The following is a 26,403-nucleotide window of genomic DNA, read 5'->3' as shown; positions in this document are numbered from 1 at the left end:
ACAAGACCTGATTAAGTTTCGTCTTGCAGTTTCCAATGTTCAACAGCAGCTTTTTCTAAGAATTTCCTATTCCTGGAAATTATGAATTTTTCATGAGTCCTCTGATGAACTGTGAACATGTAATGGGAGATTAGGTGATTGATTGAAATTAATTCTTGTATCCAGTTTTGAACTTAATTAGCTTGGTTTCAAACAATGAACTGTAAACGTACTGAGAATATGCTGCTCCAGACACTAATTATACTATTTCTAAATTGTTCTAGGACATTTCTATGTGTTAATATACCTTGTTTACAAATGTTTCCAGGGTTTTAAGCAGTTTAACTTAATAACCCCAGTAAAGACTAAGCCTAAAGGTCACTCATGTCAGTATGATCAAAGTCCCTCTGTTCCTAAATGAATATACAATTCAGTGCAATGTAGCTGACACAATGAAATTGCTGCTGCCAATTGATATAGGCAAATAGATCACAGCCTGGGAGAAGGTCTATAGGCAGAAGACCAAACCATTCCTCTCAATGTCATCCCACACTTCTGACCAGAATAAAAAAAAAAAAAAAAATTCTCCAATCCACTTTTCACCTAAAACAAGAAAAATTAGTCAAAATCACTAGAGGAGGATGACATGAATGCAGTAATCCATCCATCATTAAAACACCCACAGACTGTCTAAGTAGAGCCTCACTTTTTTTCTTGTCCAGAGTGGCACTTTTAATGTAAAGGTTTTGGATGGATTTTCTAGGGGGAAAAAACCTCCACAAACCAGAAAGAAAATGTAAAAAAAACCTATTTCAACATTTAAACTAAGCCATCTTGCTGCCTATATTAACAAAATATAATAAAACATAATATCAATTATAATATCTCAGGTTTTCCTAGAAAAAATATGCATATTTAAATTTCTGGGGGCAAGGAAGGGTGAACAACTGCTGGAAAAAGATACACTGACATAAAGGTAAGAAGAGGAAAAGTGAGGGTGTATCCCAAAGGCTCTTCCATTTCCTGTTGCCACTACAGGAAAGGACAAGAACTGAGAAGGTTCCTGTCTGCTGCTGGCTGGCTTTGTATATTCCCTGGTGTTTTACTGCTTCAGTCTTGGTCTCAACAAGAGTTTTCTTACCCAGGTATCTGTATCAGTTATTAGCAGTAAGGCTAGAAAGAGATAACTCAGCAGCAGAAAGGCAACTCTTCTCTCTACAGGAAAGAAGTTGTTGAATAGAATCAGAGACAAACAAACAAAATCCAACTAAACAAAAATAAACAAACAAACAAAATACCCACCCTCAGGCCAGATTTTCTAAATTTAAACACTTCTGACAGCATCATAGTTCATATAGCTGTGTTGAAAGAATGAGACTATGGAATCTGCCTGTGGCCATATCTGAGAACTCTCCTGTAAATGGCCCATGTCTGTGTTAGCTGCCTCCTTCAGCTGCTGGAAGTGGGTGCCTGTGTGCAGCCTGCCTCTTGGAGTGGCCTCTGCAATGACCAAAATTTCCAAAATTACCAGATTGCTCTAAAGGGTTGGGGCAGGGAAGACCATGGCCCAGATGGGAACATTCCCAGGCACAGCTTAATTCATTGCAGGTACTTACACAACAGTACTGTCTTTTTAAACTAGCATTCTAAACCTTCCTTTTTCAGGAGGCAGTCACAAGTCACCAGCAATGCTGTTACTAACTAAAGGTGCTTGCAAGGAAAACTAGAGGTGTTCACTCTGCTGAGTTCAGGGATGAGCTGCAGGTTTTTGGGAGGTACCTAAGAAGCAGGTACACCTCAATAGCACCACAAAGACAGGCACCTTATCATGGGCTTATAATTTTGCTTTATGGAACTTTGTGTAAGAGCCCTTGGAAATTCTCAGGATGTAACACACAAGCGCGTGCACTGCAAACAGCCTCTCACCACCTCTGTTTGCATTGCTACTCCTTAACCTGAAACCTCAGGTTTAAATAACTGTCAGTTGATTTTATCAGTGTTTGGTTTATGAGTCATTCAGCCAGCACAATGGGCCGAGGAAGAAAACAGCACCTTTACACACATGCCCTAATTTTTCTGCTGCCATGGGAAGCCGGAGAAGCAGAGAGAGGGCACAGGAAGGAATTGTAGCCTGAACAAAAATATATGTCCCAACCCAGAGCTCTACCTGTTAGGCACACAGAACTCATAAATCAAGTCATGAGCAGAACAGCAGGAAAACAGCTCTGGGACATTATACCAAATGTTTTGGTATAGTTTCAAGTTGCAGCAAGAAACTTTCTGCTAAATTGCTTCCTATTTAAATTTGCTCCTTTGCACAAACCACATATTTCCATACTTATTTTTTCTTTTTTTTCCCACCAGTGAGTCTCCAGAAATTTGAAAATAGAGGAGGGGGAGAACAATCACTGCTCTGGATTTAGTTTTATACAAAGGTCATGTAAAGGAGGAAATGTCTGCCCTCCCACACACAAGTGCTAAGGACAGTTTTGCTAAAATTAGCCACTGTTGGAAAAAGCAGAGAATCGAGTTGTTCTCATGAGTCTTTCTCTTTTCAGCAGAACTCTGCACCATCTCAGAGCCCAGCAGACTCAGCCTTGCCTGGTGCTGAGCACCTCGTCTGGCCACTGGCTCCAACAAAAACAGCAGAAAGCAAGGCACAGTTGCCAGTCTCAGATTGCACAGATATGCCCAGACTGGAATCATCTGGGATGCATTAGACTGGGAAATCTCTGTCTGTGCTAGCATACCTGCTTTTCATTCGGGGCAAGAGTCATTGAAACAAGATTTATACGTTAGACTGCGCTGATAAAATTGTGTCAAAACCTGGGTTGGTCACTCTTATCTCGACATTAAAATTAAATATTCCTATGAAAACTAGCCTTGACTTTTGTGGCACAAAGTAAATAAAAAACTATTTGTTTTGTTTAAAGTGGTGAATTGCAGATATCAGAATAAAACATAAGGACAGGGGTGGAAAATTTTGCATTATGGCACTTGGTGATTCATTATGTTTTATCTGTACTACAAAGTAATTTTCATATTCTCTGTAAATTGTTATAGCTTCTAAACCTGATCACAATTTCAACAGTAACAGATCAAAACCAGTATGCAAATACTGATTTCCTATCTTATGTTCAGGTCTTGCTAGCAATTGTTCAAGTACAAGCATATTAGATTTATGAGTGTTTACCTTATCTGCATCCTTTATTCAGAGGTGTGGATGCTTACCTACACCTTTGTGATGCCTGGTTAATGTTCAGGGCTTCAACCTATTTCTTGTATTTTCCAGCACTTCCTTGCTTCAGCCAAATCAAAACCATAGGCAGCACTTCAATACTCAAATTTTTGCCAGACAAAAAACAGCCTCAGAAAGTTCCCTGGCCTTCCTGTGTGGTCAACTGGAGCAGGCACTTATTTTCACCATCACCACCCCCACCTCTCCACAGTAACACACATGGCATGAATTGTCCTCTAGACATGCCTATTTAGCCTCATTGACTATAGACAGGGCTTAGGTGACTAAATGCATTTCTCAAAATAGGCAAGATGAATCTGTTACTGGAACCTAAGCCTCAGGGAAAAGAAAAAAAAAAGAAAGAAAGAAAAAATTACCGTCAATAAGAACATGGGTGTCTTTTCCTTTAAAAGCCCTGCTCTGTGGATCCCATGGGATCATACACCCACTGGGCATTCTGCAACTGCCCTGGCTTCCAGTATTTCTGGTGCAGGCCTTGGCACTGATTTTTGACCTTTTGGAGCCCTCTTTGTGTTAGGTAACAGGGCTTGCTCGCTTTCCCCAAAATGCACAGGAGAGTAAAGCAGGAAACTGAAAGCAATAGCAACATTCCACCATGCAGGGAAAGAGTTAAAGTCACAAGGAGAAGGAAAGCTGTCTTTCTTTAGGAGCTCCTACCGTTTCAGTCACTTATTAAAAAAGGATTTATATTTCTGCAGTAAGGATCTGTACTTCCTCCCTCTGCTGAAGCCTTGTGTTTCTCTGCCAGACTGTGATGAAAAGAGCCCTCCCTTGCCCATCGCCAGCCAACGCTGACGTCACCCTGTTATTCTTTTTCACCTTGCACACATGTTGAGGCTTCTCTGTGGAAGTCTTGCTGAGACACACATCTCTTTGTCTCTTGTTCCTCTCTGCTCGAAAGGCTTTTTTTTAATCCCAGATTTATTTTGCACATCGCTCAAGCAGGAATGTTTCTGGGATTTCTGAGAAGGAGGATCCATCCATGTAAATAATGCTGTTCACTAATGGCATCCGACTATCCATTAAAGCCAGAAGTCATTTCTTTGAAAAGGGTGTTGCACAGAGCTCTAACTAGGAGGTCTTGCTCATCCCTAGTTTGAAAACTCAGACATTGTACCTAACTACAGCTGATCCCAGCAGGAAGCTCAGGAGGATGGGCTCCTTTTGCACCACAGCAGGGTTTGGTGGGTGGCTGTGGAACTGGTCACAGGGTGATTTAGCTGCAAGAGACCCCTCTCCTTCCTGCATTTCTAGAGAAATGTTGCAAAGGCTCAGTGTCTCACAGCATTTCTCCCTATTGGAAGGGAGAGAAGCAGAGGCCATCCTTGAGGCTGCATTTAAAGACATAGCTAGGGATTGTCTCGATTCTTTCTTACCTCCTGGTGTGCATTCTTGGCTGATCTCTGCATGTCAAGCACATATGGCTGCTAAGGAACTCCTGCAGCCACTTTGCTTTGCCTGGCCAGGCCACTTCCATGCATCCCACTCTGTTCTCCCAGTAAAGAGAGTCTTTCACAAACAGGCATCACCATCATTTGCCAGAGGAGGTTGAGCTTATAGGAAGCCAGAACACTGCACAGCAAAGACACAGTGAGGACTGCAGACCACTCCCAAGATCACTTCAGATATGACACAGGTGTAGCCACAGGCTTTCCTTGTGGGGAGGAGAGAAAATTAGATAGCTGTAACATTGTGTACCAGGTTTTCAGAATGAAGAGAATAAAGTCAAACAAGATTAAGAGGTGCATTAGGCTGTCTCTGACAGCTCTTTTCTATTTATTGGGAAGAGTTTCCCACTGAGCTCCTGGGAGGTTCTGAGCCCCTGAGGACTCCATGAAGAAGCTAAAATTTGTAGCCACAAATGGCACAGTTTTTCTGTGCAAGGCTGAGCTATCAGGTAAGGTATCAGCACAGCCTGCTGCTACTGATACTGTAAGCAGAAGACAGAAACAGTGGATCTTTTGTTTATCAGCCTTCTACAGTGTACAGCCCCTTTGTGAATAATAAGCCACCTTTTTGCAACTCTCATATGGTGCAAGGCAACATTTCCAAGTCAGCTCAGCTAAACTGAACGTACAATCAATTGGTATCAGCGGGGTAAAACAGTCCTGATAAGAAAAATGTCTGTACAAGGAAATTCTGAGATGCACAGTGCAAGAATAAGTTAAACCAGGGAGGACACGTTCTTTCTAATAACTGCAAGTTACTTTTGGCTGGTCTTCACATCTCAGATTTACTGCTCATACTATGGGAATCATTGTATTGCCTTATCACGGGCTCGTATGAAGCTCTGCTTACTCATGCTTGCAAAGCATTTAAAGATTAGAGAGAGCAGCGTCTGTAAAACCATAAAGAATACTTTGTTATCATTATTATTTCACCAGAGCAATAGGGAAACACTCTTTAAAAATGCTTCAGTTCGTTAGTTCATAACTATCTTTTTGCTGCTAAAAGCAAAAATCAGCAAGCTGCAGGGTAGCAGGTTCAGACTTCATTTGTCTCAATACAGGCCTATTTGTTTGCCTCTACCACAGGTGGTGACTACTTTTTACACTGTTTTTAATAAAAAGGTAAGAAGTAGGTGCAGAGGTGAAGGTAAGAAGTAGATGTAAAGTAAAAGCAAATGAATCTGGGACTCATCCTGAAACATCTGTGTCCTAAAATGTTACCCTCTAGCCCACATCCCAGGTTGCTATCCTTCTCCCTGCACAAGCTTCTGGGGTCTCATTAATGCACCAGGCAAGTCTACACAGCAAAGGGCTGTAGGAGATCCTGAGGTAGTTTTGAGGAAACTGGCTTGTCTGCACGGTGCATTGCAATGCCGGGCACGGATGCTAGCTTGGATCCCAGAGGCAATGTAGCCTGTCTGTATAGCAAAGCACCCACGCTAATTAGCCCTGCCCCTGAGGATGCTGCAGGAACCCAGCTAATTAGGTATGCTGAGAGGCACCTCTGTTAATTAGCCCAGGGAGAACAGAACAACACTAACAGAGCTTCCGATCATGGCATTAGCTCAGGGATCTCTATAGTGTACTTGGCTGTGTAGCATAGCTGAGCCCACAGCTCTCTTGAGCACCATCTGAAGAATCTAAATACCTTCTTTCAATCCAGTCTCACCATCTGACCCTGCTTTTGCAAGTATTCATAGCTGGTTTTCTCTTGATGGTAGGAAAATTAAGTAAATAGATTCAAAAGAATGAAGAAAAAAAGCCAGTAAAAACCACACTACAATAATATAGTGTTATTAAATTCAGCTACAGGTAGTGACATGCCTGTAGGGAAGCACTGCATATTCCTAACCCATCTTGATAAAAGGCATTCTTTGGCTAGTGGTGCATGTTTTGCAAGCAGTGTAACTCTAAAGGTACTGTTAACTCAAGCCAACTCAGTTACAAACACAGACTATGATATATTGAGATGTAGCCATGCAAGATTTTCCATTACTAGTTCAGAGCTGAATGAAGTCATTGAGGCACAGGTACACACCTAGGAAAGCCGAGCAGGAGTTTTGTCCCCTCTCCTTCTCCCCTGGCTGCACCATGAGCTGGGACAGGGCTGTTGTGGCTAGTTCCCCTGCCTGCAGCAGGGCCCAGCTCAGCAAGGATTGCTGTCTGTACTGTGCGCAGCGCACACAAGGCTGGGGCCAGCCCAAGCACCACACACAGCTCTGCCTCCAGCTCCCAGGGTTGCTATACAACAGCACAGGGGTAAACAATGCCCTGTCTCCACTGCAGCCAGCACAAATAGATAGGAGGATGGTGATGTGACTGTTGTTAAGGGAATGCTTCCAAATGCCTTTCCAACCACCATATCATAGGTGCACGCAGGAACACTGAGTTTATGCCTTTCAGAGAGAAAGAGTGCGTGCTTTGAGCCATTCCAGGAGCAGGGTTCATGGTTCTTATTCTTGAAAAATGGAGCACAGTGATTTCCAATTACCTTCCAGGCTTCTGTGTAAAGGCACCCATTTCTTTCCCATATGTTTCAGAAGAATGTTTTTGCACATGGGTAACTTCTGCATAGGACATAAGCCCTTAAGTCCCAGTTTGAGTTCTTGATCAAAATGCAAAAATGCGTGGTGAAATTTTAAATCAGCTTCAAAACCTTATAATGTGAAGCTGCTGGAACCATTAAGAAAGTCAAAAGTTTTAAGTGGATATTAGGAAAACATAAATGCCAGAGAAGGCAGAGGTTTCTTCTGGAATTAATGTGGTTGCAGTAGAGAGAATACTTAGGTTTCTTCTGAAGATTGCCACTTTTTAGGTACATAAAAGCAAAAAAATTATGGCTCTTATCTTTCAGGTTCCTAATAATTTGCTATTATGGTATGAAGGTGGGGGAGGTGTATGTAATATATCTGAAAATCAGAGTTCAGTATTTAATTTTTACTTCTTTTCCTTTAGAAAAAAATATCTTAAAAGTATGGTTTATGCAGCTTTATGATAATTGTCAAAATAATATAGTGTTCTACAGCATTTACTTATGCAAACTGGGTTATCTCACACAACCTTGACTTTACAACAGGGGTTCTGGATGTATACCAGACACACAAAATGGTCATTAACTTGATATGATATGAGAAAGGTGTTGAAGTGAATAACTTATATAGTAGTAATAGTGGTTCTGTCTATGAACAATTTATCTTGCTTTTGAATGGCAAAAAAGATACTTTAACTTGCCTTGTCTCTGGGCAACTTTAGAGTGACCTAGAAACTTCTCAGTTTCAGAGTTCAAAATTGGCCCCTCCTTTTATACTTGCCTGGTGCTTAGACCAAAGCTGCAATGCATCACAGTGTCTCACAGAGACCTAAAAAATAGAAGAGACTGAAATCCTAGGCAGGAGCATCTCGTAATTCTATAATGCTGTGTCCCAAAATAATGAAAATACCCCAACTTTGTTTCCAGCTTTACTGCCAGAACTTGGCTGTAAATACCCTTCACTTTGTTCAGTTTTACATCTACCAACAACCATTTTCTCCACTTCTATCTATTCAAAACAAAACCTGAAGCACAAAGGTTATCAACTCCCAAAACCTCTTGTGCATAGACAGACTCACAAGGTCTCTGTCAATGAACAACAGCTAATCATTCATTCTCATTATACTGGCACATAAATCTTCTGAGTGACCAGGGAAACCAGAAGCCTGCTACCCTCATAACATTCCTTGCGTGCCTGCTGAAGGCGTTGTGTCTATACATTGCCCATGATTCCCAGAAACACGGAGTTAAGAATAATTCAGGAGACGTAAGAAGGACTAGGAGGAAAAGATAACCTGCACGTAAACATTGCAAGAAGCTCTCAAAACTGATTGCTTGAGGTGGCTATGAAAATAAAGAAAAAAGCCTGTGATGCTTATCAGTCGTATTTCTCAAAGGCTAACTGGCCTTAATATAATTTTACATGTCATTAAAAAAAAAAAAAAAAAAAAAAAAAAAAAATTAGGTTAACACTAGAGCTTATCATTTTATTCAGCTTGAGAGTCCTTAAAGATCTGCTACATGGACAACAGGTTCACGTTTTTTGAGGTACCCTGCACTGGCCTCTTCCAATCATCCACAGAAACTAGAGGTCCAGCTGACAACAAGCTGACATTCACAGAGCTACAAAGTCGTCTGTGAGACAGAAAGGTCAATCAAGTAGCCAGAAATGTATCTGGGGTGTAAACATGGCATTTCGCAAAAACAGTGTGGTCCAGATCTGCCTGATGTGTCCATACAGGCAAGGCCAATGCCTTTTGTGCAAAAGGCATAAGTGTGATTTCATATGAAAAAGCATAAACATCTATCTGCCCTCCAAACTCCTAGAATTATAAATAGTTTGAGTGACAAATACTTCTGTCACAGTGTTCGGGATACCTTCAAAAGATATTCCCAGCTCTATATATGACTAACCAAAGCCTGGCAGAGTTCACCCTTATAAATATATCCTGGATAAGCCTGTTGATTTGAACAAGAATTTGTGTGTCTGTGTCTAAAGGAAGAAGAGAAGAAGCAGGAAGGTTGGTCATGTCAGTCACTTGTGTAAAATTTTCAAGCTGACTGGTAGAGTTTATTATCTATGCTTTGACAGCAACAAGAGCATTGAATTCCTAAATGTTGTGTATTACGTTGCACAACAGGTTTTATCACAAAAAACTGAGTAGTCTTGATGAATGAAGTTTCACATACGTTACTGTTGAAAAAAAATTAGACATTATTTGCATAGATTGCATTAAGTTGATTGTTTCCCACCCCTCCCAAGTACCTCAATACCTTGGAAATGAATTATAATCAGAGGGTTATTAAAATAAAATTTTTTAAAAGTCCTGAAGTAAATTTCAAACCACAAGACAAAGCAAACAGTACTGTAGTCTATTTTCAGACCTCCTCAAAGTTATTCATATTCTAGTTGTCAAACAATCATACGACTCCCAGACATCTTTTTTTTTCTCCCTGAAATCCTGTTATGGAGTCTTCCACAGACACATTAAATTATTTCCTCTTCAATATGTTAAGAAAGAAAAAAGAAGCAACCATCCTTAAGTCACATGTGTTTCTCTTTAAGAAAAAGGGTCTCCACAGTTCAACAAGGCAAATAGTTCTCTGTAAATGAAGTCATGCTGAGATTTTTAAAGCACCTAGGATTAGGAAAGCAGTATTGGTAGCAATGTCATTGTCACACAAGCTAGAAATACTCCTTCTCACCCTGTTTTTTAATTCCAGCCTTCCTGGGAGAGTGTTTCAACCTGTACAAACCAGATTCTTTGTTAAATTTACAACTGTGTTGAGAAACACGTCACTACAGAGAAGCACAAGGAAAGCAGTGTGAAATATTAAGGGTTTAAATGCCCTTTCAAAAATATTTGCTGTCATTCTGACCCAACTAGAAGAAAAAGGGAGACGAAACATTTGCAATAGCAGCTTGCCTCAGTTGGTAGAACCTGAATATGGGATTTTGCCTGGTTTATTTTAAGTCTGAGCAGCTAGCAGCTGGAGTATGTCCCACATGCTAACACTTGGAATTCCCCAGGGAGAAGGTTTGTTTCAAACGTACACGCCAGCCCTCCAAAGCTGGTTGTCTTTGTGCTTTATTAAGTTTACATCCTCCATCCTTGCCTCAAGTCTCGATGGTAATGCACCTATTCTGAGCAAGTGAACGTTCTTGCCAGCTTCACATGGACTGGTTTTGATTTAAATGCAATCTATGAACAATATCTACTTGCACACGCATACACACCCCAGGCAGATACTGAACAGACGCAGCCTTGCAGACTTACACAGCAGCTGTGACAACAACTGATGTCACCTCCTTTGCAGAAATTTCCACAAGTGTCTTCCAAAGGCCAAGTTAAATGAGATAGAGCTTATCAGTTTCTTTAAAGTGCTCTGGATGAGACCAGTCCATGTGACCCCCTTCCTGGCCGCGGGGGTGTGGTATGTCACAGCTCCCCTATCAGCTGGCACATGGCAGCAGGAGATATGAGACAGCAGAAAAGCAGTAGTAACAACATCACCAGCCTGCCCAAGACAGAGCGAATGCGCTGAGTAACTTCAGAGTGTGCTCACTTACTTTCTGCAAACAGGTGGAGGCTGCTCAGCCCTGGCTTCTGCTTGCACATCCCACTCGGCACAGATGGGTGCTAATGTTGCCAGCTATGCTCTGGAAAGGCTACGGTTCGTTAGCGTCGTATTAACGCCTCTAGCAGTGAGTTGCAATATTCTTTTTTTTTCCCTTCACAAACTTTCTCCTTCTTTGGGATATTCTGTGAATAAAAAAGGAATTACTAGCAAGGATAATTTTCCAAAAGCAATTGCTTAAGATAAATTCCCTGCCTCAGTTTTTGCAATAAGAAGATTAGAGAATTTCAGAAGATACCCTCCTCGGCTTTACTTCTAAAACTACTGAGTGTTTCAAGTTTCCTTCCCTGCCTTTAATTATTATTAAATGATCAGTTGTAAAGAGTTCATTTTTAAAGCTTCTCACAGTTATTATTTTTATTCAAAATACCAACTAGCCAATAATATATTAACAGAAACAAATATAAAAAATGTAATATTTGCAAAACATCTCAATACCTCATACTTGGCAGGACAAAAGGACTCCTTACTTGAAGTAATCTAAAAATATAGCCATAGTATTGAACATTGCATTCAGCAGCTTGCAATTTTCACCCCAGGGCTCACCCAGTTTCTCTGCATGGGCCTGTTAGCATAGAGGACAGCCTTAAGCACTTACCCCAAGCTAGTCATCATATTTTGGTTAACAAATGTTGGTAGTGCAATTTTTTCTTTGTGAATGTGCCCTTTCAATGTCTGAATTCAAATTCTTGCACCAGTATAGTTACAGTCACTCTAGATCACTTGGGCATGTCCCTTGCAAATTGTGCTATGGGTGCAAGACCAACAGTTTCCAGAATACAGCAGCACAAGGTATAAATACTGGGTCAAGCCCAGCAGTGAAATATAGGTATACAGTACACATAAGTACTCAAGAATTTGTGGCCACAGCACCAACAGAAGCTGAAATTCCGTCTTATGCTCCATTCCCGAGCTACTTCTCCTAGCTCTGCTACCGAGTATGGAATGACAAAAGTTTGGGAGTTTTAAATCAGATTTTTTGTGGTTCTGCCAGATTGTTCCAATCTTACTGCAATCTCACACCTGTTAAGAATCTCCCTGACTTGTCTAGCCAGCTCACATTGGATTCAAAAAAAGCTACCTTGCCTTCACCCATTTCCTCTTTCCAAGTTAAGTGTCTGCAGATAGAAAAATAAGCTTTCTAGGGCACAGACAGCCTCTCCTATTTCAACTGTGGTGTACCCAGCTCAAAATTGTGGCTGGAACCTGGATGTTAATGTCACCTTAAATAATAATATTTTTTCAGGTGCTGGCCAGAGTTTTAAGAGATAGTTCCAGCAATGAGCATATCAGAGCAGCAAAGACACAGCTGCTCAAAACAGCAATGTGCAGTGGTTGTACATGCAATGAAAAAAGACCTCCTTCAAGGAAGCTATTGAAGACAGCTGCAGATCAGTCCTCCTCAGGGTTCATTAGCTTTTTTCATCTTCTGTAAACCAGCCCTGGGCATGACTTTAGAAGATGGTTAAACCAAAAATTTGTGTGTCATTACACCCTCTACAACTCCAGCTGCAACATTTTATCCATGAAAGCCCCAGGATCCAAGATCCAGGATAGAAGGCTTCTGTCTCTCTACTTCCTTGGCATCCTGGTTACAATCTCTGCTCCCACCACCACCTATGTCTGAACTGTGATTGGTTAAAGACCCTTAATCCTTGCTGGAATTGTATAAACAGAAACATGGATTGCCAGCCACCTAAAATCTCCGGTGAGCCCTGGACTGTGACAAACAAAAGGCCTTTCAGTATTCTCCCCAGCAAGTCTTTCACAAAGGTAGAGTGAATTTTGTGCCCAAGTTTGCTTCCTCTTTATGCTGTAGGGATGCTCTAAATGGGTCTGTTATGTGTAGGACAGATACATATTTATCTGTAATCCTGACCATACAGATGGTGAGATGCCAGCTATGAATCAACAGAATCTGCAAAGTTTTGCCAAAGGCACTCATAACTGTGAGTTGCACACATGGGTGCTTTAAGTGCTAAAAAAGGCCCTACTCTCTTCACACCTGAAATATGGGTCCACAGCCCTTACACCTACAGCATTCACAAGCCAGTGCAAGGTAGCCCATGCACAGCAATTTTAAATTTTAAATGCAGACACATGACCTCAGATTCCACTCATAAAGGGCTATCTGTATTGCAATGTTTGAGACTTACAAGTGCAAACATAGCAGAGGCACTAAGGGCTTATGTGAAAAAATAATTATTCCATGTAGAAAGGAAGTTGGCTTGCTTTGAGCAGAGGTGTTAATAGACTAACCTTTTTCCCCAACACCAGCCTGCTTACCTGAAAATATGAAAACATCTACTGATGCAGCACTGTATTTATTTGAGGTGGGTATCATATCCCACTCATGTTAAATGTCTTGCTGCATTTCAGACTAAGATAGTCATTAATGGGAATACCAGTTATAAGAGTCATTTAATGAAAAATAAGCCCTGGACAACTGTGCTGCAATTTTAGTAATTTGGGGGCAGAGGCGTGCAGATCATAGCACACAAATACAGCTAAATTTAAAAGAGTAGCTTCAGAATAGACACCTTCCCCCCTTCCACCAGGTTCAGGATAGTTAATAAGAGCTAGATCTTGAATGACAGTACCAAAACAGGGACTTGGCAAAGAGAGGACTTGCTTCAGCTGAGAGATATGCCAGAGTACAGATAAAACTATCAGCAACTGGAACATGGAAAGGGTGGAAATACTACAAAGATTTATGGTAAAAAAGGTACTTAGGTCCTTCTCAAAGGGAGCATCACTTTGTTACCTAAACAAGATTTCTTCTTCTGCCCATCTCCAGTATATTTCAATTGCAGTCAATGGTAACTCCCAAGCAGTGGCAAAAGCAGCAATACTTGCACAGACATGGCATTAGTAAATTAAGCACAGGTCCACTGGTTGCTCTAGCTGTGCCTGAGTAATGTTTCCACAGTCACTCCTTCTATTAGCAGAAAATTAGTCTCATCTGCCAGCATAAGCATGCACATAAGTAGGCTCCTAACCCTATCAAAAGGAGTCAGGGCTGAAAACTGGGAAGACAAAAACCTACAGGAAGTGTTTAAACTAAGCCAGACCCCACTGAGAGAACCAAGCATTATGCAGTTATACCTGTAGTCTGGGTGGATCTCAGGAACACTAAGGGTGTGGGACAATCTCCCCACCTGCTTTCCTTCCAGCTGGAACTGAAATAGGCACGAGCTAGAAATCACTTCATAGACAGCAATACAAACGTGTCTAGGAGAGACAAGCGCTGTTGATGCAAAGTAGGCAACAGCAATCACCAAGGGCTCTTGTTCTCCCAACAAATCCCTCATACCTGAGGGGAATGCAGGACTAGCAAGGATGGGAAAGACCTAAAACTCTGCATCTCCTTCCTTGCAGTGTAAATATGTAGATGCTTCTTCTTTATTCTGAAGTTCTTTTGGATATGCTTTGAGTAGGGCTAGGAAAGGATCAGCTTTGTTGTCTCAGATTGGATACACTCTCCCTTACATTTTTTTTTCCAGCCTAAAGGGGCTTAGACAAGGGGTAGTTTCTAAGGTCATTGGAAAGAAGACATAAAGCTGCTAGGAGACTCAATGGAAGATGTGGCTTGCCAGCTGCTAATCTGTGTGGCAGGGGCTCCCTGGACATCCACACCTCAGTGGAAGCTCTCCCATAACTCTTTCTCTCAGGACCCCATTATCCCTAGTGTTAGCATCTCTGCAATAAAATTAAGATCTGATATAAGATCCAAATTAGAAAAGCAAAAAAAATGGGGCTTACAGCATCTACCCCTGTCTATGCAACTCTTACCTCTACTTCTGTTAATTGATACATCTGCTTCCCAGAGCTGGAACTGTCTGCACTCAAGGGAGGACCTTGCTTTTGCTGTAGTAGTGGAAATAGGTGGGCCTATTTGGGGGTGTTTGTGTTCTTAGGGGGAGGTTTATATCCTCTAAAATAAGTAAGTTTCAAGGCTTCTTTATGGAGATGATAACACAATTTCTCACCAAGAGCCCAAGGCAGATTATGCCAGTCCATTTCATAAGATGTTGGAGTGCTAACACATGGTATGCATGGGCACCTTTTATATACATCACAAACACCTACTTGCCTGGAAGCAAATCAATAACTCCCTACACCAAAGCTTGCATTTGTTTGCTCTTATTAGAGGTGAAATGCTGCCTGAGGGAGGGCCAGAGGCATTCCATTACTTAGGATCAGTGCCTGAGCAAAATGGAAAGGCTGCTAAAAATAAGCAACATTTGCTCTTGGTATAAATAACGAAAGCGAGAGAGAAAGAAAAACAGAAAGAGAACAAGATGAAAATGAAAACTGGCCCCAGACCAGGCCTTGCAGAATGACCAGTCACCTCCTCATTGCCAATTCTCTCACCATCTCCACTATGGGCAAGATACTATCCACTGCCAAGTGCCCTCAGCTTCTTTCCTGAGAGGACCACCACTTGCAGATTCACATTGGGCCTGAGCATAGAAGATAGCTCCCACAGCACCTCACAAAATACCACTGTGATCCCCGCAGTAGCTTGTGAAGTATTTGGTCTATCTCTGTTTTGTTTATTAAGGGTATTATGGAGGGGGGTGAGAAAGGGAAAAAGCTGCACTTCCATAAGGCTATCATCATTAAAAACTTTATTCTCTCTTTATTAAAATAGAAATAACTTTTGGATTACCGTTTTTCTAACAGACTTCCAGAGCAAGTAATTCCCAGAGCACCCTTGGCTGCCTGTTTTCAAGTACTAAGGGTGAGAAAGCTAAGCCTATCTATACTTGGAGGAAAATAAGAAGACCGGGCTAATTAAAAATTCACCTTTGCCCTGTATTCCTAAAAGCACTGCACAGCCCCATGGACCAGACACTTCAGGGTGAGCTGTGTTTTTAGTGGAGAGTTTAAAGCAGAGTTTGCTTCTGGTTACTTTTCCTTTTAGTGTCTCTTTAATAAAAAGGAATAACAATTGGAAACCAGCTCCCAAAGTAGCACACTCAATCTTTCCTCTGCTTCTATTTAATGTATTCTATTGTAATAAAGTGCACACACAGGCACAAACCTATTAGCCCTACAATTAAACAAATAATGGCATTAACAACTCCCACCCACCGCCTTAAGCAGGTTTAGCTGGGAGAGCAGAAGCAGCTGTCTCTGTCCTGTGTCTCTGCCAGAGGTCACCATCCTGCAGCAGGATCAGCTGATCCTCCTGGATAAACTCCTGAGCAAGTGTAGTGTACAGGCTGCAGCATGATCGTAAACCACCTCCAATTTCAGTTTACTCTGGCAGTAACCTCCGACAAAAATAAGGGAAGAAACCTAAGGCTGGTAACTGGTTCATCTCTTAGTATCAGATAAATCCACCTTGATTATCTTTCAAAGCCCCAAAAAACAGAACAGTCAAGAGGTTCATAATAATGCTCTAGGTTGCCATGAATTAACATGAATTCTTGTACTGACAAAGGTCACTAACATAACCATTGAACTACACTGCTAATGTAAGAGCTAAGAGAGGTCCTCTAAAGTTTATCCAGGCATATGTAGACTTTGAACATTTTCAAAGCTAGCTAGCTCTATGAAATTGAGCTATTTTCAAACCTAGGATTAGGACAAGCTTGGGTATCTCCATGTGGGCCCCAAGAGTGTTGCTATATCCAAGCTATCATTGCTACCACATGAAATAATCTAACGCAGTAAAAAGACGAGAGAAGGACAAGGTTCTGACTCAAGTGAGAGGTATTTTTTTCACATCAGACCAACAAATGATTGACTCAGAAGCTATCAATGTCTTTTTGGCATCCAAAGTGGAGACACACATACTTACAGTGGACTTGCTTACTGGTAATTATAGAGAAAACAGCAGGTGGTTACAGTTAAGTTTCTGGTGCAGATTTCACACTGTCAGATTCACACGAAACAGAGAAAGATGCCAGTTTTGAGCAATGGTGTGAATGAGGAGAGTGCTAAACAGTAGATATACCTTGAAAGCGGGAAAATAATACATAAGGAATGCCATGGTCTCCATAGTGCAGGGAGTGTGTGCAACACAAGATTTAAAAATGAGGGCAAGATGTATTATGCTTTGTCTAGAGCATTAGGTAAGGCATTTGAGGATGGGAGGTGTGGGAAGACTGGAGCAAGGAAGATCTTTCAAAAGAAGAATGATTTGTGATATCTGGAAGGGGTTTGTTTTCCAATGCTCGAACCACATTTACGTAGCTTCAATACCACGAAGTCCTGGTGTGGGTGCATCACACTGAGAAGGGAAGATCTTCTCTTGTGGCTTTCACCACACTTGTCCCAGCCTCCCACGCATGGTTTGCACTGACACAGCTCCAGGTAGCCCCGAGACATCAAACCTGACACAACCATCCTGTGCACCCTTGTAAACACCACAGGCTAGCCCTGCTCCTCTCGGTCACATTTGTAATTCTGGGCACTCCCCTGCAGCTAAGAGAAACTCAGAGCAGGTATATCTGTACAGAGACAAGCAGGATCTGGTGTCTGTCATGTAAATCCTGCCTAAAGTCATCCTCTAAACCTTCCATGATGCATTTGCAAGACTATCTTATTTAAATGAGTACTGAGAGCATGAGAGGAGAGGGAGTAGAACAAGGCTGGCACACTGGCAAGGGCAGGCATGGAGCCAGGCAGCTCCCTCGGGGCAGGGGAGGCAGCCCTGCTCGCAGTGGCTGGAAGCCACTCTGCCGGCTATTTGTGTCACAGGCCACTCCTGAAGCCACCCTCCCAGCTATTCTTGTCACAGGCCACTCTGCAGAGCCCCTGCCAGCCTCTGGAGGAGGGCACAAGCACATGATAAGGATAAGAAGGAGCTGAAACAAGATGGCACCAAATAAATTTCCCTCTGCATGACCTATGCAGTAGATTTTCTGGCATCTCAATAAGCACAAAGAGAAACCCACTGGAGTAAGCAGAGCCCTGCGTCAGCAAAACACCATCTCTCACATGAAACACTCTGGCTGGCAGAGCTGTGAGGGTGAGGATTACTCACTGTTTCCAACACTGTACCACATGTTTAAGAGATAATTATGGAGGGACAGGGAGAGTATTCATCTCATTTTCCTTTCTTCTCTCTTTAAAATAATTTAGAGTGTACCATTTCTGCCCTCAAAAAATCAATTCAGAGAGAGAGTCCACTAGTTTATTACAAGGCAACAATTCTACTATGCAACACTCTGTGAATGACATCATCAGAAGCATCAAAAAAGTAAAAAAACTGAGCAAGAAAAGGATTTAGATTCAGCTAGCCTAAAGCAAATAGTTCAATCAAGGAAAGAAAAATAAATCCTGACAATTGCATTTAGTTAAGAATTAAGGAAAATACATCTGAAAACCAAGTTCACCAAATCTGACTTTCTGTATTGTCGAGCAAATGAAATTTCCGCCACTTACACAGTTTTTATTTGCTGCAAGTTTTCATTAAATATTTCAGCAAACAAAAGGAAATAGCAAAACCAGAAGGGAGGCAGGACAGTATTTTTCAGGGACAGTGGAAACTAATTCAGAAAAGTGGGTCAAAGGAAATGCTGAAAGATACAAATCCATCCTACAGTTTAACTAAAGTCAGAAAGTACAGAAATACTAGTCTACACACAGTTATTGCAGCACTTAGTAGATAGCTCAAATTTGCCCTGGAAATTAATGGAGAGAAAGTAGAACAGTCACCCAATATGGGCAAATAGGCCAGCATTTGGGACTCAGGAAAAGGCTCTGCTAATAAAACAACAATAAACAATAATAAAACAATGTAGTGGCAAACACATGTATTTACCACACATCATACAAGTCTTTTTCCACCCATTTTGAGTAGAGACCTGTTTCTCTTTATCCACTGAAGGTGCATGTTAAAGAATGGTACCTGACAGACAGTATAGGGGAGGAGGCGGCTGGAGGTCAGGGGAAGTTCCAGTGACCAACCATCATCTCTTAGGTAAGGTTGATGGTGCCTCTAGTTGCATTACAAGGGAGAAAAGCACTGGAAGAAGCTCTCCCTCACAGCAGGATTGAGATTGTAAACAAGGGGGAATTGTGCATTTGCATAGTCTTCAGGGAGGAAAAAGCAGCTAAACCAGGAGAAAAGAGGAGTAAGAGTGTGGTACCAGAAGGAAGCAGGGGAAGAGGGCCAAGGGTGCAGAGCAGCCATTGCCTAGTCCAGGCAATGCCTCTGGGAGAGGCTCTCAGTGGCCACAAGCATTGCCCCTACAGTCAGGGTGGCTGCTGAGAGCCAGGCTCTCCTGGAGCAGCAGGAGGGGCACTGCAGGGGTGGGAGCCCTGCCACAGGCTGCTCGGTCCAGCTCCATGATGCTCCATGGCCACATCTTACAGCAACTTTCTCCCTCACTGCAAATTTCATCGAGAAAATGTTTACAGCAAATCAAACCTTTGAAGGGAAACCACAAACATTGAGGAGGGTTGTCAGCAGCCATCAGACCTGTGTCCTGGTTTATAACTACAAATGCAAAGCAAAGAGAGAGGTGATTTGGCAATGGTGTGAGGAGGCTGTCCCTATGAAACTCCAACCTTTCTCTCACTTTCAGCACATGCTATGCCTCCTATTTTACTTTCAAACAAGTAACTGACAGAGAAATCTGGGATGTAAGCTAGTAACTACACAAAATTAGCTCTAGCCAATTGTGAATTCATTTGCTCTATTTGCTCTCCTTTGTTGAAACATAAAATTTTGTAAAAGTCAGCATATTTCACCACATTTAAGATTATAATAACACAGGCGAAGGCAGGAAGAAAATATCACAAATGTAACAGATGAAGAAAAATCCAGCCTAGGGACAAACATGGCAGCAGAGAAATTCAGTATACCTGAACTACTGCACCACTTTACTGCCATTTCCATTTTCTAGTTCTAGTCTAGCATTTCTAATTAAAAAAAAAAGAGAATTCTTTTTCCTATGAATGATTAAAACAAAAAAAAAAGAAAAAAAAACAACCCACACATGAAACGAACACATGTTATTCCACAGGGTTTGTGGAATAACACCTTTTCTACAAGTTTTAAATACCTCTATATGATTAATAGAAAAATAAACACCACTTGCCAAATAAATCTACACTAATCTAATCTAACAGCATCTACCACTCTACATGTTTCCCTATTGTTATACCCCTATGGAATGACTTTGCTAGCCCTCCCCTAAACCCATTGCTTCCTGTACCTCCTGCATCTCAAAGGCATGCAAATGAATCCTTAGGAGTTTTTCCCCTTCTTTGACACATACAACTCACTCTTTTTTTAACAGGCTAGAAACAAACAGATTGTACTTATTTACATTGTGATAGTCTCCAAAGACTCCATCCAGCTCTGCGGTGAGAGCAAAGAACCCATCATTAAAGCAAGAGCAGAGTTCAAGCAGCAGCAATTGATGCTTGGAGCTCAACACTGAGAAAATTTCAGATGTGAGTACACATGCAAAACAGAGAATTGTTCACTGGACTGCTGCAGCACTGCAAGTTATAGTTTAGTTTAAGTTATAGTTAGCTTTAAATTGCAAGTTTCTTTTCCTCCACTAAATTTTTTTGTGTTTCAAGTATAGGAATGTATTTCCTCCTAAGTTGGAAAGTTCTACCCTTTATGTTGTCATAAAATCTGGTTTCCAACACTCTGTCAATGTACATGAGCTACTGTGATAACCAGGAGCAACTCTTATTCCCAGTCAGTTAAATCTACATGGGCAGGTCAAGAGTTATTAGAATAAAACCAAAAAAAACATACTGCTGAATGGAAGTACAGCTTCTTGGCTTAGATAAAATTTAAAAAATCAAAAAGTCAAGGGCAGCTTTTTCAAACGTAAAAGCAAACAATAGGCTTCTAAGTCTGTACTGGGATACTCTAATTTAAACCCCAACCCTCTTTAGGAATCCATCTCAGTTCAAGAGGATCATTTTAGTTTAATAAGTTCAAGTGTCAGGTAACATACCTATGAAGCAGTCTGCAAACTTAACAGCAGGGCACAGCACGTAGTTCCACAAGGACTGAACAACACAGGAAACTACAGGGTTGTCACTGTTGGCCCAGATATCCTTGTGTCCCCCTGCAATGCCATTACTCTGAGCAAGCTCAGGAAAGGTTCATTATTTGCCACTCTTGACAGCATCAAGAGTGTCCAAACTTACTGCAATAATCAGTAATAATAATCACTACACCCTTCACCTTGCTGCACAGAGCACATCCCTGCTCTGCCTGAATAACCACGGAGTCACTTCTTCTTCCTGGCTGCGGGATAAAGCTTCTGAAAATGCATCAGGACAGAACAGAAAACAAACAGCAAAGCTGGCTGTGGCATAAACAAACTGCCCCTCCTCATCTCCACAGCATCACACTTGCCTCTGAAAGGTGATGGTTAAAACAGCAAGAGCTGTCAAGGGTTAGTTTTTCCATGGGGTTTACCTAGTGGGAATCTTTAAGAAAATAAATCCAGGCTTCAGGTGAGAATGCCAAACAGTGTCAGTGATGTTAGGCAGGGGTCACCGAGGTGCCCTTTTCACACTTAAAAGAATTTAAGCTTGCATTTGTATTGAAGGAAGAAGGTAGAAAATGTTACAGCTGAAAAAAAGAGTTGAATTCTGAATTTTGAGGGCAGGAGATGCCTACCAGATGAATAAAAAAGATCTCTCCCCTTCTGTAATCAATCAAAATAGATATTTCAGGAAGAGTGGGCACACACAGACGTTCTCCTGAACCACCTGCAAATTTCGAAACATATTTAGGCTGAGCTTTAATCAGATGGCCAGCAGAGAAAATCATCCCTCTCTTGCAAACAATTCACTGTGTGACGTTAAATAAATCACTTGCATATGGTCAGCACTAGAGAAGAAGAAATTTTTCTGCTCCTTTTCATTTATAGAGGCATTGCAGGGGGGCAGGGAACAGAGTTCATACTTTTTATTCCCTGTTTTTACAGGGAATTCTCACTTTTTTAATTTTGGGAAGAGATTTTTAAATGTGCACAAAAGTACCACTACAAGTAAGTAAGGGAGAGAGGGGGATTTTCAGTTGTACCTGGTGACATTCCAAAATAACAAAAATATATGTGAAAATACTGGAAGAAAAGCTTTCATTAGAGAAAATTAGGGATTGTCATAACTCAGGAAGAATAGAAACAGTCATCCAGGAGCTTGACAGAACATGTAATGTTCCTCTCCCTTGCCTTTGAAGGTCACCTTTATTCTTGATGAGATTCTCTCTCTGCAGAAGGCGTGAGCAAACAAAAACACTTCACATGTGTCTGCTGAGCTTCTCTACCAAACTAAGTTTCCCATGAAGTTCCCTTGTTTCTCTTCCCACTTATCAGCTATTGATAACTCTCTCATGTCCAAAAGCCAATTAATTTATCTCAACAGGATGGGGATGTCTGTAACCTGACCTAGCTAGCCAAAGATGTGTCTGCCTGTAGGTTTGCTTTTAGGTGCTGCTGCTTCAGCGAGGCAGCACCAAGAGTGGATGAAAAAAAACCAAAGCAGACCAGCCTGGGTGAAGTGCAAGGTACACCAGGATCACAAAATGAAATTGGATTTTCTGGGGCCTCTTTCCCTGCACCCCCAGCCTGTGCTCCTCAGGCGCTGCACCCAGGCCCTACAGACAAGCCTGAACTGCAGTACAAAGCACAGTTGGCAGCTAATTTGGATTTAGCCATTTCACACTTGCAAGCCAGGGATTCAAAGCCAAATACCAGGGCCCCCTCCTACTTTCCAACACAGAAACAATTTAAAACAGATCTAACACCTATGTAGTACTGATTTGGTTATCTTCAAAATCCCCATTGTTCTGTTTAAAGAGCATATCCTCCTAGAATAGCCTCCTTTTGATAAACAACTCCTTCTGCATGTCAGCCAAACAACAGTTTTGCTCTTTATCACAAGTGGACCAGCAGCAGAAACAGTGTGTGGCGAAGTGGGGGAGGAGGCAGTTTTAGCTGAAAATAGAGTTCATTGTCAGCTGGACTTTAGACTCAGGTTTTTAAATAGGTTTTGGAATGTGGATATGAAGCAGTTAAAAGAACCCTACCTCCAGCCCTTAAAGGGAAAAACCCTTTATTCACACACTTAAAAATCATAGTAGAACCTTTGGTAACAGGGTCATTCGTGTGTTGTACGCAAAAGTTTCTTGTATAAGAAAGTAAAAATATTCAGGAAAACAAATATTAGTTCCTCAGGAATCAAGCAAACAACAAACAAAAAAATTCTTAAATAGAAATATGCAACAGCAAATAACCCATTTGTAGAAAAAAAAAGTTTTAAAAGACACATAATGAAATTTAAATAGTTTTTTAGACCCATAATAAGAGGTACATAATTTTAAATGGTTGCACAGGCCAGACATTTCTGTGCCTTGTATATAGTTAGTGGAAAACAAAAAAGTTGCTACAATTTATTCGTATTTTCTTACATTCCAGATAGGCACATGGAGGAGTGTGACAGTTTCTGAAGTGTTTTTTTTATGAAAAATATTGACTCTTTTCAGTAATATATTATTGCATTATTCTATAATGACACTATGTAATTAGATTGTATATTTTGCTTCAAATATCCCCTCAGCATGGCTGAAAATAGTTTCACTTCTTCAGTTCCTAGGATTACTTGACATATGCATGAGATATGCACAACCTAAAATCTGCCTCAAAAATAAACAAAAAAATCTTATTTTGTGTGTTCCATGAAGAGCAAGCTATCCTAAGAACGCTGATTGCATAAAAGATGATATGACTGACTTCAGCAATCATCAACACATGTGGGAAATGGAAAAATTGGAAAAGATCTACACCTAAACATAAAAAGTAATGATCAGAGCAAAGCACAGCCTGAAACCATGCAGCTCCTGCAAAGTCCATATGCTTTATTAGCACCTACCTAAAATGATCTTGTAATTAGAGACAGAATTCCTACCAGAGCCTTTGTTAACAAACACTCTTAGGTCCACAAGCTGCCAGAGAAACCCCATCACTTTGTTCTCCGAAGTCTGCTGAAAAGCTGTAAGTGGCCTAAACAACACAAACTTCAGCATCTTGGGCAGCGCTATCTGCTGCGGGGGCCGCGCCTGACCCCGCTCACACAAACAGGCCAGGATAAGGATAAGGATAAGGATGAGGATAAGGGCTTGGAAAACATCGGCCCCGGCTCCTGGGCTGGCCACAGATAGGAGAACATCTGGGCAGGGTTAACTGTGGCACCCTGGAACAGCGGCTGCACCGTGACAGAGCCAGAGCCGCCGTGGGACGCCGCCTCCCTCCGCTGCGCTGGGGGCAGCCCAGCCAAATGCTGCGCCTGTGGAAATGAGCTCTGGAAGCAGTTAAAGAAGTGTTTACAGCACGGTTTGCAAAAGATAAGGAGACAAGATGCTCTTCAAAAGTCAGGGAATTCTGTCTGAGCATAAGCTTTTTTCCTCCTGTTCGACCAAGGGCTGCGGATAGCTCAAACCAACTTCAGGCAGAAATTCGTGCTGACTTTTTGCAAATTTCCAGCATCTAGCAAGACTGGCTAGCAAAGTCTTGGTCCACTGGCATCATATAGCAGAGTTCATTACTGGGCAAAGAGGTGACAGAAGTTCTCAAAAAATCTTATATATAAGGCAATAAACTTCCCAGATCTTCCCATTACCATTTAAATTGGCCAACCAGCCTTTATGCACAGCACCTATATGCAAACCATCAAGTGAGATGGGAAAAACTTGGAATATAACTGTTGTGCAATTGACAGGAAGGAATTTATGTTGATTTTCTTTTTACTAACAAGATCTTCTGCATCTTGGTGGTAAAACATTCCATCAATTGTATTTTCTAGAGAAACAGAACTTAAGTCCATTCATTCAAGGCTCCTGTACTCAAAAATGAGTGGCAGCAAGGATTTACAATTGTTAAACTGATCTCCCTCCCATTTGTGACCATCTAACTTCCTTGTAACAACTACAGTAATTGCTGCTACAAAAGAACAGCTGTTTTAAATGCATTTTGGCCAGCCTTTGCTACAGCTGGGAAGGTTGAATGGTGGAGGATGACCTTTTCCTTTGACCAGTCTCCAGAAGTTCTGCCTGGACTGCTGACAAGCACTCAGCCATAATATGAAAACCTACTCTGTGCATCTCAGTGAAAATTTCATAAGTTATAAAACTCATCAAGGGAAAATAAGTAACTCTTACAACAATGCTTCACGCTTGTAAAAACCTAGAAATCTTCTATTATAATAAGGACAGTTGGCATTTTATGCTTATCGTACATTCAACAGCAAGAGAGAGATACAAACTATCTACTCTTGCAGAGACTTGTTGTTTTCATAAGTTTGAGGTTTGGGATGGGGTTCTTTTACTTGGTATTTGATTGTTGGTTTTTTGGGGTTTTTTTAAACTGAAATAATATAGGGCCAAACAAAGCATATGGTTGATTTCTATGTAAAGAAACATAAATGCTTTCCATCTTTTAAAGTCAGCTCCAACTGAAAGAAACTTAGAGTAAAAAAAAAAAAAAAAGAGAAAAGCAATAGATTTCTTTTTAAGGAAAAGTAATGAACCTACAGAGTAAAGGAAAGAATCAAATTTAAGGACTTTAAGCAACATTGCTGGGAAAAAAAACATTCTGTGCATTCATGGCATTGTGCTGCAGACAGAAAAACATAGACATAGCAATTATATGCAGATATGTCATTGAGGAAAACTGTGCTATGACATTAAACAGAGAGATGAAAATTAGCAGCAAACTAAAGGTGGAACACAAGAGTCCAGTTTTGCACCTAGGCTTCTGTCAACATGCTCTAAATATTCAGAATACAAGCTCAGGATCCTCAAGAGTACTGTGAAGAGGACCTAGGTTCATTTCAATGGCACAGAACAACTCCTTTAAGAAAAAAAAAATATATGCAGAACTGTAGAGGTCCATCAGGTAGCACAGGGGGTTACAGCAAAAAGAGTCCCCTGTTCTGAATGCTCCTTGGTACAGCTTCTACAAAATAAACATTTTTCTCCCATTTCCCTTATTTTTCCTTTTAACAAATTTACTAATGCTTATGAAAAGAAAACATGAGATTGCATCTGGTTTGTCTGTGGCGCCATTTGTTGCTATATGGAGACTACTTGGAAAAGGTGATGAATGGTAAGTTGGTGAAAGATATTAGTAGACAAACAATAGACAAATTGCTCTCAATGTCGTGTTTAACCCTTTAGTGTTCACATCTTGGTTTCTCCCTCCTCTCTGGGAGGCCTAAGCAAGGGATAATGATTACATCGCCCTGCACAAGCTGCTTTCCCTTCCAAAACGTTAGCAAATGTCTCTTTTTTACTTCCATGGGCACAGTGTATGTGAAATTATTCTTGGGAGCAGGCAGAAGCAATCCACTGAAATCCTATTTTTTTCCCTTATTTGCTCATTTAGCAGAACTGAACATCCTTTAATAAAAAGGATGATTTGCACGTTCAGCACAAGTCAAACCCATCAAATTTGTCTCTTCCTGAAAGTGTAGGTAGAGAATGAAGATATTTAAAGGAAAAACTCTGCCCTTGATGCCCACTGAGCAGCAAGCTGAAGCATGCAAACCACTAAGTA

General features: G+C 41.2%; 2 long non-coding RNA genes across 12 annotated transcripts in view; one reads left to right on the top strand and one right to left on the bottom strand.

Annotated features, from left to right (window-relative positions):
* Positions 1 to 10,722, bottom strand: part of LOC129118481 (uncharacterized) — a 46,059-nt gene extending 35,337 nt beyond the window's left edge. The window contains exon 1 of one of the 5 annotated variants that reach the window (XR_013181472.1): positions 10,495 to 10,722. This is a non-coding gene — a long non-coding RNA (uncharacterized LOC129118481). The remainder of the gene's footprint in view (positions 1 to 10,494) is intronic. The other 4 variants (XR_013181471.1, XR_013181470.1, XR_013181468.1 and 1 more) reach the window with 4 other exon arrangements.
* LOC129117788 (uncharacterized) overlaps positions 10,679 to 26,403 on the top strand; it is a 37,207-nt gene continuing 21,482 nt past the window's right edge. For 3 of the 7 annotated variants that reach the window (XR_013181474.1, XR_013181475.1, XR_013181473.1), the window contains exons 1-3: positions 10,679 to 10,922; positions 12,102 to 12,628; positions 20,116 to 25,953. This is a non-coding gene — a long non-coding RNA (uncharacterized LOC129117788). The remainder of the gene's footprint in view (positions 10,923 to 12,101; positions 12,629 to 20,115; positions 25,954 to 26,403) is intronic. The other 4 variants (XR_013181477.1, XR_013181479.1, XR_013181476.1 and 1 more) reach the window with 3 other exon arrangements.

Source organism: Agelaius phoeniceus, chromosome 3 (genome assembly GCF_051311805.1).
Source record: "Agelaius phoeniceus isolate bAgePho1 chromosome 3, bAgePho1.hap1, whole genome shotgun sequence".
NCBI lineage: Eukaryota > Metazoa > Chordata > Aves > Passeriformes > Icteridae > Agelaius > Agelaius phoeniceus.
Note: the sequence above shows the minus strand (reverse complement) of the source record. Positions and strands in the feature narration are given on the sequence as shown.